At 28.4% G+C, this 17,294-nt stretch overlaps 1 protein-coding gene across 4 annotated transcripts in view; it reads right to left on the bottom strand.

Annotated features, from left to right (window-relative positions):
* The window catches only part of LOC129963471 (homeobox protein 10-like), a 334,134-nt gene that overhangs the window by 221,248 nt on the left and 95,592 nt on the right, over positions 1-17,294 (bottom strand). For all 4 annotated transcript variants that reach the window (XM_056077875.1, XM_056077876.1, XM_056077874.1 and 1 more), the window contains exon 2: positions 6,494-6,608. The gene's annotated coding sequence lies outside the window, so the exon portion shown is untranslated. The remainder of the gene's footprint in view (positions 1-6,493; positions 6,609-17,294) is intronic.

Genomic DNA, 17,294 nt, shown 5'->3' on the forward strand with positions numbered 1-17,294 from the left:
CTCGGTTACGATCAATCTGTTTATAACCTGACTCTGTAAATCATCAACAAACCAACAAAAATTTAAACAAATAAATAAATAATCATTTTTTGATTATTATACTTTTTACCAGAAAAATACATCTAGATACAACTTAAAAAATAACTAATGTTAACTCTCAAAAAAAAAAATCCATATCTTTTTTTATTGTGATGGTATATTCCATTAAATCTGCTACTTTTATTGTTCCAAACAGATTGTACTTCCCGCTATCACGTGATCTCAGCAGAATCTATTCACCAGAGGGCGCTACAAACCAGAAACATGAAACTAAAACCGGAGATGTAAACAGAACTTTCTGATGCGAATTTTCCCCTGATATTCTATTCAATAATATGTGATGCTACTTTCCAGTGATATTTAATTCTTTTGCTAAATTAGAGGGCCCTGCTTATTATGATTTGTGAAATCAGTTGCTTTCAATGGATCCCCAAAATTTATTACAATAAATTAATTAAAGCAGTGAAAAGAGAAGATTTCCACAATGTAAAAGAGAAAGATTCTTTCATATTCTTATAATTTGAGTAATATACCGGATATTTTGGTTAAATAGAATTCTTTACGTTTAGCACTCCTCTTGAATTATGCCAATTAAACCAATTATAAGTAATAAAAATTTCTATATTGTTTATAATATTATCAATATTTATTAATAATATGTTATTATATTATATATATATTATTAATATGCTATATAATATTGTTTTAACTGGATTTATGACTGAATGATGCTTTCGTTGATGAAAAAAATGTTATCTAGAAATTATTTTCAAAGAATTTAATTGTAATAAAATTGAATATTTCTATCATAATCGAAATTTATAATTCGAAATTCTTTCCATTTTTTTAAAGGGGCTTGCATTAAATTAAGCAACTAATAGCCAGTTTCACATACTTATAAAAGTAGATATTAAAAAAAATTGTATATAAATTAATTCGGAGAAATTTTTTTTAAAAAATTAACCTGGTTTCGTAACTTGTAAAGAGTGACAGAATTCTTTCGATTTTGGACAGTAAACTTTTTTCGCACTTCTCTTCGTTGGACAGAATAATTGAAATTGCTTCTTCAATCACTACTAAAACAGCAATTTCTCTTTAGTATAATGTGGAACATTTTTTGACAGTGACCTGAATCAGCGGAGGATTAAAAAAAGAAGTGATAGAGAGAAGCCATCCCTCTTTTGTCTTTTTTCCCCGCCTTTTTTTTTTTTTTTCTGTCTCTGCTCTAGTTCTTCAATCAAGTCTAAAAGCTTTTCTAATTGATTGGTTGGTTAGAGGTAGTTTGTTGGTCGACAAAACATAATTTGAGTCCAAAAATAACTATTTCGGAAGAAATCCCTCCCCCCACCAAGTGGTGAAGTTATCATTCAATCTCAAACTCCCCTAGGGATATTGCGGGATTGTTGATAGAATATTTATGTTATTAAGTTTAATGAAACAATTCTTTCCTGAAGCTGATATTTATACAATCGTCTACGAAGTGTAGAATAATTCTTCTTAGTTCAATGGTTATTTTGAGGTAAAGTAATCTTAAAAATATTTCCTTATTTGTTTAAATGTCAAGAAACCACAACTTGGGGATTAACAGCTGATAAAATTTACATTCATCATACGAACTTTTATTCAAGGTTTCTTCGTAGGATATATAAGTTTCAAGGTTTCCAACTTCAGATCAAATAGCAATTATTATTTCAGTCAGAAAAAGTTGTGTTTTTTGTAGATAACTGCCAAATTAAAAAAAATTAAGAAAAAACATTATAAATTTAAATATTATCAGCTTTAGTGTATCCTTCTTTAAATAGAATATAAATTTGTCATGAATAGTAAGTTCTCAAAAAGAAAAATCAAATTAATTTTGAAAAATAGACGTTAAATAAGCTTTCTAGAATATGTTTGATTTCTTTTTTGAGAGGTGCGTTGTATCCTAGTGATAAAATATCGGTTTCGGCACTGAAAAGTACCAGCATATAAATCCCATTCTCCTCAAGAATGTCTGTGCATGTGGTTACTCGTTAAATCGTTAAATATACTCGTTAAATCTATCGCAAGCCAAAGTTCTCTTGATGGTTTGGGGAAGTTTAAAGGCGGAAGATTTCGTGGGGGTTTGCCAGCTAAGGTGTCATTCTCTTCATCTGGTCGTAGTTCAAAATTAAGATTTCCTCCAAAAATAGCCCTCGTATTCTTTTAAAACAAACTAGTTTGAATATTTTTATCAGATAGTGCATTTAAACACAGTTTTAGGAACCTTCATATTAGAACTAGTATAAAAGTAACTAAATCATGTGTTTAGAGTTTATTTTTGGTTGAATGTAATATGAAATAACAGAACTTTTATGATCTACAGGATCTTTTATGATTTATCAAATAACAGGATAAACTTTTATGATCAGTTTACGCCTTTCAGTAAATGATTTTAGCAGAAAAATTACATTTTGTTTACAAAAATAGTAGCAATTAGTTGAAAATAATAAATATTTTATAGTCAAAACAATATCTACAATTAAACTCGTTTTCAAGTGTTTCGAAAATCTTCAACTATTAAATTTCAACAACTATCAAATTTATTTAAACACGACACATACTTTCATTAAGTCATTAAAAATATTTTGCTCAGAATGGACACCAATTATTAATTGCTTCTGTCAACATTTTTCGTTTTGAAATCCATTGTCAAGTGTTTACCACACCAAGAGTCCTAACAGGTTCTCCACTTTATACACTTCTAATAAGCCGGCTATTACATCACAGTTTCAAAAAGAAATCTAACTCACTCAATATTTTTCCAAATTATCAAAGGTGAAAAAACAATAACAGCACGAAGAGGCTATCTTGACCAAATGGAAAGTAAGGTTTAAATAGGAGTTTCGGAAAGTGTAAACAGTCTTAAAGAGGTTGTGAATTAACAATAAGAACACAGAGTCCCCACCCAAATTAAAGTGTGGTTTTTGTTCTTTGGAATTTTTTATTTTAATCAGGTCAGGTTGTGGCATTAGCACAACACATACAATGAAAACGTTGCGTTTCTTCACTCTAATTAAAAAATGCGTGCCCAGAAAGGGAAACAGTTGAATTTAAACTCTTTTACTTATTTTTTTCATTGCCGTTTTCGGTGAAAGTTCTGTAATCCCTCTCTATAATAATTCCTCTTATACTTCAAGAAGCAGGTCTTTGGTTTTTGATTAATGATAACAGGTTTTTTTTCTTCTTACTATTTGTCTGAGATTCTCAGTAAGGGAAGATAACGGCTCCTGCTTAGTATGTTTGGTAAAGACAAGAATTGAAATGCTCAAAGTATAGGGATAGATTCAATTTTTCATTTTCTGTTATTGCTGAAATGGTTGTAGGCTCATATTTTTTTCGAAAGTATTTCTATCGAATTTCATTTTTGTTTTTATTTATCAAAATACTTAAATATAATTTTTATAGAAAATAATTAAAAATGATTATGATTGGATCCTATGATTCTTATGTCCTACTATTAAAACATTTAATTAACGATATTTAATATCATATATTAACGAATTTATATTTATATAACCTGAAATATAATATGTATATATAATATCACATATATAATGAAATTATATTTATGATATTATATATTAACGAAATCATATTTTAACAAAAGATAAATCAACAAATTCAATTATAGAATCTCCAATCTATTCCAAAATATTGATTTTTAAAATGTATGTACATTTTTCGCACTTTAAAAGATACCATGCATGAGCTCAGCAAATAAAACTCCTTAATATATTCAAGAAATAAAAATGCATAACCAACATCCAGCGGACGAATAAAAAAGCAACAAAAATTATCCAAGCTCTAGTAATATATTATTATACTTATAATTAATATAATATCCACAAATATTACTTCATTTATTCACACACTTTCTAAATTTATTCAAATTCAAAAATTAAATACATTAATAATTTGAATGGCTCTATGCAATACCTTATATTAAATCAATGACACTTTCCTATGTTTTTGTTGAGTGAAGTATGGAAATGTACTATAAAACTGGTTTTGCTAATAACATAAACAATTTAATCCCATGTGTTCCTAAAGCAATATAATGCATTCACACATAATAACGTTGTGGGATTTTAAGTTAGCTTTATATTTAGTAAAAATGACTGAGGTGTTTGTGCATGTTAGCTATTACTCTAATTATTAGTAGAACAACTCTTGGATAATACAATTCAATAAATCAATCAGATAGGTATCTGGCATGCTTTAAATTGCTAATAATTTTCTAAATCTTGCAATACCCCAAGCTTTGCTATAGAAAAATTCACTCTACTCTCAAATTAAAGCTAATTACAAAATACTTTTAGTTGAAAGTGACAAAAAGCGAAATGATGATAATTTAAAAAAATTACCTTAAGCTTTAAATTTTAAAAAATTTTAATTTAACTTTGATATTTCCCTTTAAGCTAAATAGCAAAATGTATATATATTTTTATCAAAAAAAATCTATTAAATCAAATTGAACTAGCAATTAACTTAGTGAACCAAAAAGTACAAAACTATTACAAAAGATAATTTTAGCTGATATTATTGAAGATATATTATGAAAAGAAATAGGTACAACATTCACCCGTATCTAAAAGTTAACTTTATTGATAATTTTTCATTATTTTGATATAGTTTGCAAAATGCTATACTTAAATTTATAGCATGAACGACTAAAGATTGTTAGCATTATAAAGGCATCACCATCAAATGGTAGATATATTTTTTTGTCTATTTTCATTTAATCTTGTCCATATTTAAAGTTTTTTAACTTCGTATTATATTAAAGAAATAATACTAAAATCAAATTCGTGCTTTGATTTTAATTACTGAACAGGTATTATAGTGTGGAAAATAAGTAATTTCTTTAAATGTGATGTTCGATATAAAATTACTTTGTGTATCGGATTGTAGTAACTCTAAAACAAATATTAAGCAACGATGTCGTATATCCTGCTCATAGTTTCATGAAAATGATCAGTGTTGGTTGAATAAAAGGAGGAAAAATCACAAAACATTATTTATAAAATAAAAAAATAGGAACTTGAATAATTAGACAGAAAGGCTGAATTTTAGATATTAGCGCAAGGAAATCTAGATATTAGCGCAAGGAAGGTTGAATTTTAGATATTAGCGCAAGGAAATCTAGATATTAGCGCAAGGAAGGTTGAATTTTAGATATTAGCGCAAGGAAATCTAGATATTAGCGCAAGGAAGGTTGAATTTTAGATATTAGCGCAAGGAAATCTAGATATTAGCGCAAGGAAGGTTGAATTTTAGATATTAGCGCAAGGAAATTTAGATATTAGCGTCCTATTTGAATATTAGACAGAAAGCAGAACATTCCAATAAATGTATTTAGTAACTCTATTTACAAATATTTGTAAAACAATATTAGATATTTCAGATTAAAGAAAAGAATGTTTTCAATGAATTGCTAGTTATCCCTTCTAATCATTACTAATAATTAAATATATTGGTAGATATTTCTAAAATAAAATAGTTATAAAAAAAATATAATTTGAACTTTAAGTGTACAATATTGCTTCAATAATTCTTAACCATATAAACATTATTTTTACTTTATCACAATTCCAATGGTATAATATAAGCTCGATGGAAAGACTAATAATTATTCTCAACATATATAAATTATAATAAATAAAAATAGTAAAATAGGCATGTATAAGCATATTATAAACATATAATGTATCTAAAGTGCTTAAAGGATTTGGGATTTATTGTCATGAGAATCAAATGGAAGATTAAGTTAGCGGACGTAACATATGATTTAAAAATACTCTAAAATAAAATATATCTATGTTTTTTTTATCTAACAGCTAATTTAATTAAATTTTTACTTTTCAAAATTTTTATAAAAGATTTATGAGCAAATGTTTGTATATTTATTTTCCTAAAATGCCAAAATATCGCAAGTTATAATAAAAGTTTCTAATATGAGTTTCATTCCGCAATTGAAAAAGATTTTTTTAAGTTTCTTAAATCTTAGAAATGCAATTTTTTGGCAACTTTGATTTCTTTAAAGTAAAAAAAAAAAAAAAAATCTTTAATGTCATAACAAAACTTTTATGCTATAATAATATAAGTAAAACAAGATGTTCAACTTTTTTAACAACAAACAGTGCAAGATTTTTTTTCTATAAATTTTCAGAACAATTAGCACTTTTAATGCAGAATAAAAGAAACAGTTTTAAATACAGAAATTGTCCAATCCTGAAATGAGATGTAAACAATGTAAAAAAACTTTCACCGATAGTATAAAAACTAGATTTTCTTAGTTTTATTTATTTTATTCTTGAGGCGATTTTGGAAGAGAAAAATGAAACATATTCTAAACAAAAAAATCATTCCTCATAAATCTGAATCCTGAGTAGGTCAATGAAATGAACGTGGGCATAAACATCCAAAATCTTACCTTAATTTAGACTAGCGATGATAAAAGAGCAGCAATTATTCAGTTCATTACTGCGTGTTCTCCTTTCATAATCCTGATCATGGAACGTTTCATCACAACTAGATTGACTCCGTACCTATAAAATAAAGAAAGGAAAATTAAAATAAGCCACCAAATAAGGAAGATTCACCCCACAAAAAATGCAAAACACGTTACTATCAAACTTTTCATTCCCATCGCCTAACATGAAAGATTATATCAAGCTCAACCAGCTGATCCACTACAGATGTCACCTCAGGTTTTTCACTCTTATTTTTTTGCCCTTTCTTCTATTTGCTTAAAAACTAACAATAATAGAAAATGACGCTGGATGTGACTGCCATAAGAAACATTTAACGAGGTGTTTTCTTGACTTGAAATTCGTTTTTTTGAGTCACTGTCCCAGATCATTAACGGCCGAAGGTGAAAAAGATCTTTAAAGATAGCTCCGGGTGACATCCAGACTCATCAACTCATTTCACTACGTAGTGATGTCTTTTTAAGTACCCCGATTTTGGGTGATGAGAGCACATCGAGAAAGTAAAAAAAGTTACTCGACTAACCTTCCTTAACCTCGAAGGGATGCGTCTTTTTTAACACTGCTTTTGTTTAACAAATAAACGCAAGAGCGAAAGTTACCCTTGGTGTCATTAGTCGACCTATTTTGTTTCTGAAACGTCTTCATCTAGAAAGTGACTTGGAAATCACCTGGTCGCTAAGAGATTATCTAAGTTTTTAACTGCTTGGGACACCTTACCATTGTTACAATGTCTCTTGTACGTTAGCCATGAATCCGTAACATGGTTATTTAGAAATTACTGGTTTTAAATTTAGAAATTCTTACACAGAAACGAGCAATTACACGAAGCAATGTAAATGTATAAAATATATTTGATGTTACATTAAATCGTGAAAGAAATCAAACATTTTTTTTTTTCTTTTTTTGCTCAAATCATCCGTAACATCAAAAAAATGGTAAAACGAATAGCTTAATCTGAATGAAATCAACAGTTGTAGCTACGTATGTTTTCACACAGTTCGATTTTTATTTTGAATTTAGCTAAAATATTCATTATATGATTTATAAAAGAAAATAAGCAATTTCCGTCCAAAGTATTTTGATTTTATAAGATGCTCAGACGCTCGAAGATTGCCAATAATGACTCTAAAATGTCATTTAATAAATTTTTAGTATGAGTTAACAGAAATCAGCCTAAGTATTTTTTAATAAATTGCTAGTTGAAGAAAGAAAAGGTATAAATGTATAAAATATATAATCTTGAAATGATAGCGAATTTAGTTAAGTTAACAAACTTTCAAACACTTCATACAGCCAATGATATTAGAGATGGAAACAAAATTTATTTAAAAAAAAAGTTTATTATGCGTTCTAACTGAAGAAATATTCATATGACTTTAGTATAGATTTTATTAGGAATTACACTTTTATTACTGTTAAACAGTTGGCCGAAATTTGACTAGGTTTTGTTTCCGAAATTCCGAATGACAAAAAATATTCTCAACATCTGATAAAATATATCGAAAACTTATTTTGACTTCAACACAATGCTTTTTTTCCTTGACAATTCGATTCATATGTATATCAGAGCAATATCGGATACAAAGTGTTAGCTATTTTTCTAAGAGATGCATTATTCGAAACCTAAGCTAATATTTAATTACTTTATACAAGCGAATCGTTCTTCATTCGAGCAATAAAGCACAAATAATTATCTAAGCTTACGAATTAAATGAGATCAAGCTTTAACAATTAACTATTACTATTTATTAAGAAAAACAAAATATTGAAATGGATGTAATTGATGTTTTGAATTTCATTGCAATTACAGTGTGCTAGTTACTTTAATACAATGAATTGAGCTAATTATATTTGGTTTTGGTATTAGAATGAAAGAACGATACTATCAGAAATCAACGAATCATTTACACTCATTTAAAGGTGTTATTCAACCCTGTTAGCATTAATAGTTAACTAGAACATGAAATCGCAGATTATTTCAATATTTGATAAGCCTAAATAATTTTTATGTTCAATGCACCGCTTAAGAAGTTCGAGAACGATACAAGAATATTTCTTATTAAAATATACACATGTTGGATAGTATTGATTCAGCTGAATGCTTACATTAAAGTTAAATTCACCTACATAATAGTTTTAACAGTTTGTAAGAAAGCTAAAAGAAGTTTCAAGAGCAATGGATCACTCCCTTGTTTAATTAATTTTTTTTATTTTCATTACTTTCCCGTATGCGTAATATAGAGAAATTATAGTAATCGTCAAAAAATTCGAACTCGGAATTTTGACGAATCTCCACGTTTCAGAGCTCCCTAAATTCAAAAATTACATTTTTAGAAAATGTTCGTCTGTCTTTGACAAAAATTATAAACGTTTTGATCTAGACGGATGAAATTTGGTATATGGTCTTTACACCGAATTTTCAGATTTTTGTCAAATTTTGTGCAAGATCAACTCAGAGGAAGTCTGTCTGTCTGTCCAGCTGTACGAATATAATTTAACATGATATCTACAAAACGAAGAGAGCAAATTAGATAAAATTCGATACACAGAATTAGCACCTATAGTATAGACTATCAAATTTTGTGTCAAATACAGCAAGGGGCTGACTGTCTGTCGATCTGTACTTTTAGAAATATGAAAAAGAGATAACTCAAGTCAAACGCAAGGACTTAAATATATTAAATTTGATATGTTATTTTGTGATTACAAGTGTAGTTTTGTGTCAAATTTTGGTTTCAATAAGTTGGGAAAAACGCATCTAAAACACAAATTCTATTTTCGGATACTACTAATCACATGCCAAGGATTAATCGCCAAATAACTCGCCAAGGATGACAGGAGAGATTCAGTAAAAATGCTAAATTCAGTTAATATTTCGCTACTATTGTACGCTAGTGCTGCGGAAGACGTTCTCTGGCATGACAACTTTATTTACCGAGAAAGTTTTGGGAGACTTCTCGTGCTTTTTTTCTTTTCTTTTTTCTACTCTACTATAAGACTATACCAATCCTGAAACACATTAGCATTTATGATATAAACATCAAAATTAGACTGAATATAGTTTATGTGGAAAGTAAAAAATTGTTAATTTGAAATTTAATAGAGAATTTTAAGAATTTTTTGGAAATATATTGAATTATTGATTAGTATGATACGAATATCATCTTCAATATCTTTTTAGTTTAATTTTATTTACTTATTTATTTTAATTCACTGAGACTGCTGATTGAAATCTTTTATATTTTCAGAATTTCTAAATATATAATTTTATCAATGACTGCATTAATATCCAAGTCATAAAACATATTTTAGTCAGACAGAATAAAGCTTTCAACAAATGTTCAGTTTTAGTTAATTCTATTTAAATGAACCGATTCTTGGAAACATAACTTAATTGATTAAAAAACTCTTCTATATTCTCATCTATTCCATGGTTCAATATATTTAAATTAGTTAAATATTTCAAAAAAATATATAGCATTTTTTTTTTATAAAATTACAAAAAAAAGAAAACATAATAAACGATGGGCCTCTTATTTTATGCAATGCAAATTGCAGTAATGGCGTAGCTAACAGTATAATAATACCAGCTTATTATTAATACTAACTGCTTCACCAGGTTGAATGCCTTACAAAACTATGAAGGACGTGGCTATTTGACCCAACCCAAACACGTCTAATTGGACCATAACTCACGATGGTCATAACAGCAGCTATCATGAGATTATACTTCGCTGGTTTATAAGATTTAATTTCCTCCTAAATATTCGTGCATCTTTTCCAATAGTGTATTGCGTGATTTCTACATGAAAGACTCCTCTTCCCTCACAGTTTCCGTGCGGCAACGCATCGATGCAAGGAATACTGCGACTTTCTAATTAACGTCGCGGGGAATAAGATATCGCACCAAAGTGGTTAAACAACGTTAGTGTCATTGGCGAGTAGGTGAATTAGGAGAAGTGGGTTAAGTGGTCTGTTCGGAATTATGCAACTGTATCAGAATCGAATGACGAATCGATGTACAGGTAAATATTTTCCTCTTAGACTTACGTTTGATTTATGGAAATAAACGTGACATTAGAATGCAAAGGTGGGAATTTTTCATTTGGAGTTTGTGATTGCGGAAGGGTTTTCTGTGAACTACAGAATCAAAATGTTTTTTCTCTTAAATTGAAAATTTAAAAACACACTTTTAGAAAATGTCCTTCTATCTGTGACAAAGATAATTATAAACGTTTTGATCAAGAAGGGTTATATTTGGTTTTTGGACTTTACACCAAATTTGTAGATTTCCGTCAAATTTTGAGCACAATCCATTCATTTCCACAAATGTAACAACAAAGTGTACATGCATTTGTATTGATGCCTTTTCTATAAGAGTGGGTTTCGTTTAGCTATTAAACGAATCTTGCTTCTAGTTGCAATAAAAATTTACTTAAGTCACTATTATTTGTAAAAATAATTATATGCTTGTTCATGATAATGTATTAATTATAGAAATGAATACTCTGCGTTTAAGAAATAAATTCATCGCTTTTCAAAATATGAATCTTTGACGTTTAAAATTAAAAGTAATTTAAATTATTTTTTTCCGAAAAGAGAGAAAATTTCATTATCAAAATTCGCTCTAAATAAACGAAGGTTTCAAAAACGAAGACACTTATTTGCTTTTGATCAAACATAATTCAGTATATGTTCTTAATAGGTGAATATTTTCATTATTGTTATTTAAATATATATATATAAAAGAAAATTATTTTTTTTCGAGGATAAAGGAAAGAAAAAAATTATTGTTTAGTATCCTCCATGCACAATTGAAAATCGCATGCACTTAACCACTCTTGACAACACCAAACTTCACATGAAATTTGTATGCATTAATCTGGCAAACGATTATTATGAGCAAAAATTGACCCCAAACGGATAAAATAATAAACTAGTCACTCAAAAGAAAGTCTTTTACGAGCCTAAAAGATATTAAAAAGGCAAGAAAAATATATTATAAATCTGAAATTGTAGATGATATTGTCACTTTAGAATCCAAAACTGATGGGCAACTTTGATTATAACAAGAAAAGCATATATACATTTAATTCACTGTTATCAGTTGTCTATATGAATATTGAAATAACTCCTTAAATTACAGAAATAGACCTATGAAATAAAACTAAATATTGCGAAGAAAATCTTACAAGATAAATGGACAAGATGTGTCTTTTTAAAAAAAGACACATTGAGAATCTTTTGTATTGCACCGATAAAAGAAACTTGTAATTTATTTTAATTATCCACGAATGATTACCATGATGAATATCAATTCAAAATTTGCAACTAACGGCAAAGAAAGAGTTCCTTCTTGTTAGTTTATGTCTTCACTGTCGACAAAAAAGAATCTTGAATTGCCACAATGTATCATAGTGGTTTTCCTTGGCAACTTTCTGCAGTGAGATGGAGTGCAACACTGCATCGATAAAATCTTTACGCTTGATGCATTGTCATTCTTTTGACGATGCCTGAGCTATCACTTTTTTTAAAAATGATAAACCATGCTCTGAATGCCTGCTCTTAATTATGATCTCGTTTGCTACAAATTTCTTTGCCGGTGTAAAAATTTCTCTTGTTTTTTTTTTGTGTTTTTTTTTGGGGGGGGACCTTTTGTGTGGAATAATATCCAAAGATCTCAATTAACTTGTTTAAAATACCAACGAAACACAAAATTTTAATAACTTCTTTTTTAAATTGGATACTTTCATTTCAATTATTGATGATTTTAATTTCTCATTCTTTTTACTTTCTCGTCCTCTTAGTATAAGAGTTGTAATCGGCAAAAAATTCGAACTCTAGATTTTAATGAATCTCCACATTTTAAATCTCCCCCGAGTCCGAAAACACATTTTTTTTGAAAATGTCCTTCTGTCTGTCTGAGACAAAGGTAACTCCAAAACGCTTTGATCTAGACGGATGAAATTTGGTATATGATCTTTACACTACATTTGTAGATTTCTATCAAATTTTAAGCTAAATGCGCTCAGAAGAAGTCTGACTGTCCGGCTATTCGCATATAATTTAACACGATAACTACAAAATGAATAGCTAGACAGATAAAATTCGATACACAGAATTAATATGTATAGTGTAGACACCTATGAAATTTTGAGACAAATCCAGCTAGGGATTGTTCGTCTGTCGGTCTATACTTTTATAAACATGTAAAGGCGATAAATCAAATATAAAATGATTTCAATATATGAAATTTGGTATGTGATTTTGTGACTACAAGTATAACTTTGTGTCAGATTTCGGTCTCAATCAGTTTGGTAAATTACCAGGGATTATTTGCCAAAATACTCACTAAGGATTTTACGATAGATTCTGTAAAAATTCTAAATTAACTCCAAAGGTTAATATTTCGTAGCTATTGTATGCCAATACCATGCAAGGCGTTTTCTGGGATAACATTTTTATTAGAAAGTATGCAAAAATGTTTTGGGGAGAACATTCCTTCTGGTTGGATTAAAGAGATAAACGAAGATTAATTTACTATGAAATTTATTATAATCTAAGCGGTATAGAGAAATGTAATTATGTACAAGGGATGATCCAAAAAAAAGTTTACAAGGCAAAGGAAAAACGCTTTATTAACAATAGGAACAGGATACAAGATACATATGGTAATTAAGAGACATATATGGCGGTCACTTCTCTACACAATCACCAACTTGTTGAGGCATTTATCACAGCGCTGGACCCATTTGTTTAACCCCTCTGGGTAATAACAAGGTCCCTGACTATTGAGCCAGTTCTCGGCACCTTTATGAACATCACTGTCCGATATGAACTTTGTTTCGGATAAGTGTTTCTTCAATGCTGGGAAAAGGAAATAGTCACTGGGAGCCAAATCGGGGCTGTATGGGGGGGGGCTCTAGATCTCCCTCTGCCCGTTTCAAAAGGACGACACCATTTCGCTACCTGTTTTTTTCTCGTTGTTTCGCTCCCGTACCCTTCAACGATTTGTCTGTAAATGCCCGATGAGCACACATTCTTGGCCCATAGAAATCATATCGCGTCTCATACCTCTGTGCGAGACCACTTCTCTAGACGTCTTGCCCTTACTATCGCTGTTTCAGGTATCAGTATTGACACTATCTGCTCGAACGACCGGTCTAAGACAACCACCGCCATGTGTCTCCACTCTTGGTAACAATATTCCTATCTACAATTTCTACTTTTCAAATACTGCTGTTTGTAAACTTTTTTTTTTTGGATCACCCCTCGTACAATACATCGTGGAATCTCTTTTCCAATAAGAACAAAAACCATTGTTAAGGAAATATTAATTAAAAATAATTTTATATTTTTTGAACAATGTATAATTTTGGACTCTCATTATAAAGCTTTATTGCATAACTTCATTTAGTATAATGTTGTTGAAACAAAACAAAACAATTGCTCCATTATTATGAACATCATATATAGTTAAGCAGTTAAATTGTTGATTAAATAACAATAAAGTATTATTTTACGTTTAAAAGTAATATATAAATTTTCATTTATTAAAAAGTTTATCTAAAAGAATAAAATATTATTCTAAACATAGCTCGTATAGTTCATAATTGGAGCTATGAAATCTGAAGTAAATTAATGTGGGAAATAGACAGAAATTACGACGTCATTCATCCATAAAAATTAAAAAAAAATAAATTCAGATATTTTAACCTAGGAAGTCTTTCGAGCGTGTAAATTTTTTATATGTGACCTCTCCTTGTTTAAGAATATTGGTTTTGAGTTTAATTGTTATTTTTCGGAAGATAATAAGTGAAGAACTTAATATACGTGAAAATAATAAATAATCATTGAAATTTTGCAAAAATAATCTCGTTTAACAATCGATAATGATCTAAATATCATCTGAATGTTTAAAACATATGCCAATAAGGTAAATATAATTTTTATAGATCTTTCTTAAATTTAACTATTGGTACTTCAAAAGCTAATTCATCCATAAAAATAAGAGCTTGTTTATTTTTTCCGAAAGATAAATATATATAATTGTTTTAAGTTGAATTTCCCGGAAAAGTCAATCGATATCTTCTTATCGAAAAATAAATATATATATATAACTGCTTTTAAGTGGAATTGCTCTGAAAAATTAATTCACATCTTCTTACCATTCTGTAGATATTTTTAACAAGCAAATTTTCTTTAAAAAAATATGAAATAAAATGTCAAAATGATGCACCGTCTTGAATAGTGCTTGAGTGCAAAGGGTTAAAGTTCCAGCTGCTTATCCCGCGATTTCCGCGGGTTGGCAATCAGTCCATTTTCTATTGCATACCGCGTTTTTCGCAGTTTGGAGGGTTTATTTTTAAGACTGCAGATTTTTATTATGTCATATTATTATCGTGTAACATAGTTTCAATTCACTTTGTTTGAAAAATATTTGAACTTATTTGCAAACATCAAATCTAAATAGTGATTTGAAAAAATTACGCACTCAGAGGGTTAATGCGATTTCTTTTTTCTCCGTTACCTCCAATTTGTTCAAAAATTTATTGAAATGATGCGTTTGAATATACAACATTTAGAAAATATACTTCAAGCCTCTGTGTGTTCGTCAGGAATATTGATTATGTTCAATTTCAATTAAATCTCGTATGCATAACCTAATGTTCAAGAATCCCTTAAAGTATTATAAGTTTAAAATTATGATAGATAGTAGAACTGTCTATTTTAATAGCCTTACTCTTGTGTGTGTGTGTGTGTGTGTGTGTGTGTGTGTGTGTGTGTGTGTGTGTGTGTGTGTGTGTGTGTGTGTGTGTGTGTGTGCGTAAATAAATCTTTCCAATAGAGAAAAATCCAATAAACTTTTAATGCCATTATAAACATAACTGTTAGCGTCAGATAATCTATAATAATTACGTGTTGTCTCTCTCCGTATATGAACTTTAGTTCTTTATTTAGCATGTTAATTCTTAATGTCAATATATAAGAACCTGTTAGGGTAAGAGAATCTATAATAATTGTGCGTTATCTTAGCAGTACAGGAATTTCACTTCTTTATTTCGCATATAAATTCTTAATGCCATAATAAACATTACTATCAGACTAATCCATCATAATTGCGCGTTGTCTTTCGTTGTACAACGCGAACTTCAGCTCTTTATTTCGCATGTAAATTGTGAGAGCAATAAACAGAATCATTCTTTCATATTTTTCAGTAATAAAGAAAAATTAATTAAACATTAATTAAATTAAAAATTAATTAAAAAAATTAATCACGATTAAATATTTTATAAAATAATGAAAATGGTTTTAATTTCACTGCAATAATGAAATGTATTTTCGGATAAGAATGCCTGCAATTATATTTTTTAAAAAAATTTAAAAATTCAAAAAGCTATTAAATAAATGATTTTATATTACTAAAAAAGCATTTTTAAATTTTAAAAAATGATATAAAATTTATATTTATGCATTCATATTTTTGAGAGCTATTGCGGAAAAACACCTAAATCTTGCTTAATTTTTAATTAGTTCAATTAAAATAAAAAAATTACGGGATAAAATACGTTAAGCAGTTTTTATTCCCACTGTCCAAAGTTCATTTGGACCAAATTTTGTATCTCCAGATCGGAAAGTATGGCCAATAGAGTTCCAACAATCAAATACATGCATACATTTTCTTTTATTATTTGTAGAGATAAGAATTAAACAGTTGGAAAAGATCAATAAAAACATTTTCTAATAATAATTATTATTAACCGCCTCTTATTTGAAAATGCGTGCATCAATTTTAAATCCCTTCAGGTAATCAATTCTATTTAAAATTGCTATAAAATTTTTAAAAACTATTTCAAAATTTCAACATCTATTATTGTATCAATAAATATTTTTACTAAAAATAAAATTTAAAATTTAGTAACCCTGAAAATAAACTGACATTATATTAAATATCTATTTAAATTTATGGCAAAAAATTTTCTATTCCAAAACATTTCCGCTCTTTTAATATGAAGGATAATAATACATTACATTAATACACTCATTAAATAAAACTGCTTATTAAATATGCTTAATTTTGAAATTATTATATTAATTCTACAATTAAACCTTTTTAAATTTTAACTTTCGATTCAGCACCTTCATCAGAATAAGTCTACCATCAAAAATAACTATTAAGAAGTTTTAATTATTAATTTCAGTTTCATCTCTTCATTTCAATACTTTAACTAAAATGGATAATAAAACAATTAACTTTTTTTATTTAAATCCGAAAAATAGAATGTTAGGTAAAAATATGATCTAACTGCAACCTTCACTTTAACAAATCAAAAGCGGAAGCTGAAAATAAATTCATTTTGTGGAGAAAATTAATTAACTTTTAAATAAGACAAGAAAAATTAAAAATCGTGATTTCATTAGTCACTTATGAACTGCTATCCAAGGGTATCTCTTGTCTATTCTTAATAAACACTTAAGGTTAAATAAACTACTTTCAGATCTTTTTATTATATGCAAAAAGTAATACTTTCTTTATAATAATTTTCTAAGAAATGTTTACTTCGAGATGACTGGCATTAAATAACGGTTAATTGAGAAGATTTCTAATACTATTTTCAAGTCGTGACTCATGCATTTCTTATAATTGAGATAAAAACCTTGCAGCTCCTATTTTTTTTTCTTGAAATTTAGACGCGAATATCATGTTCAACAACATTATATAAAATAATTGACGTTTCATAA

This window comes from Argiope bruennichi, chromosome 3, assembly GCF_947563725.1.
Source record: "Argiope bruennichi chromosome 3, qqArgBrue1.1, whole genome shotgun sequence".
Taxonomy (NCBI): Eukaryota; Metazoa; Arthropoda; class Arachnida; order Araneae; family Araneidae; genus Argiope; species Argiope bruennichi.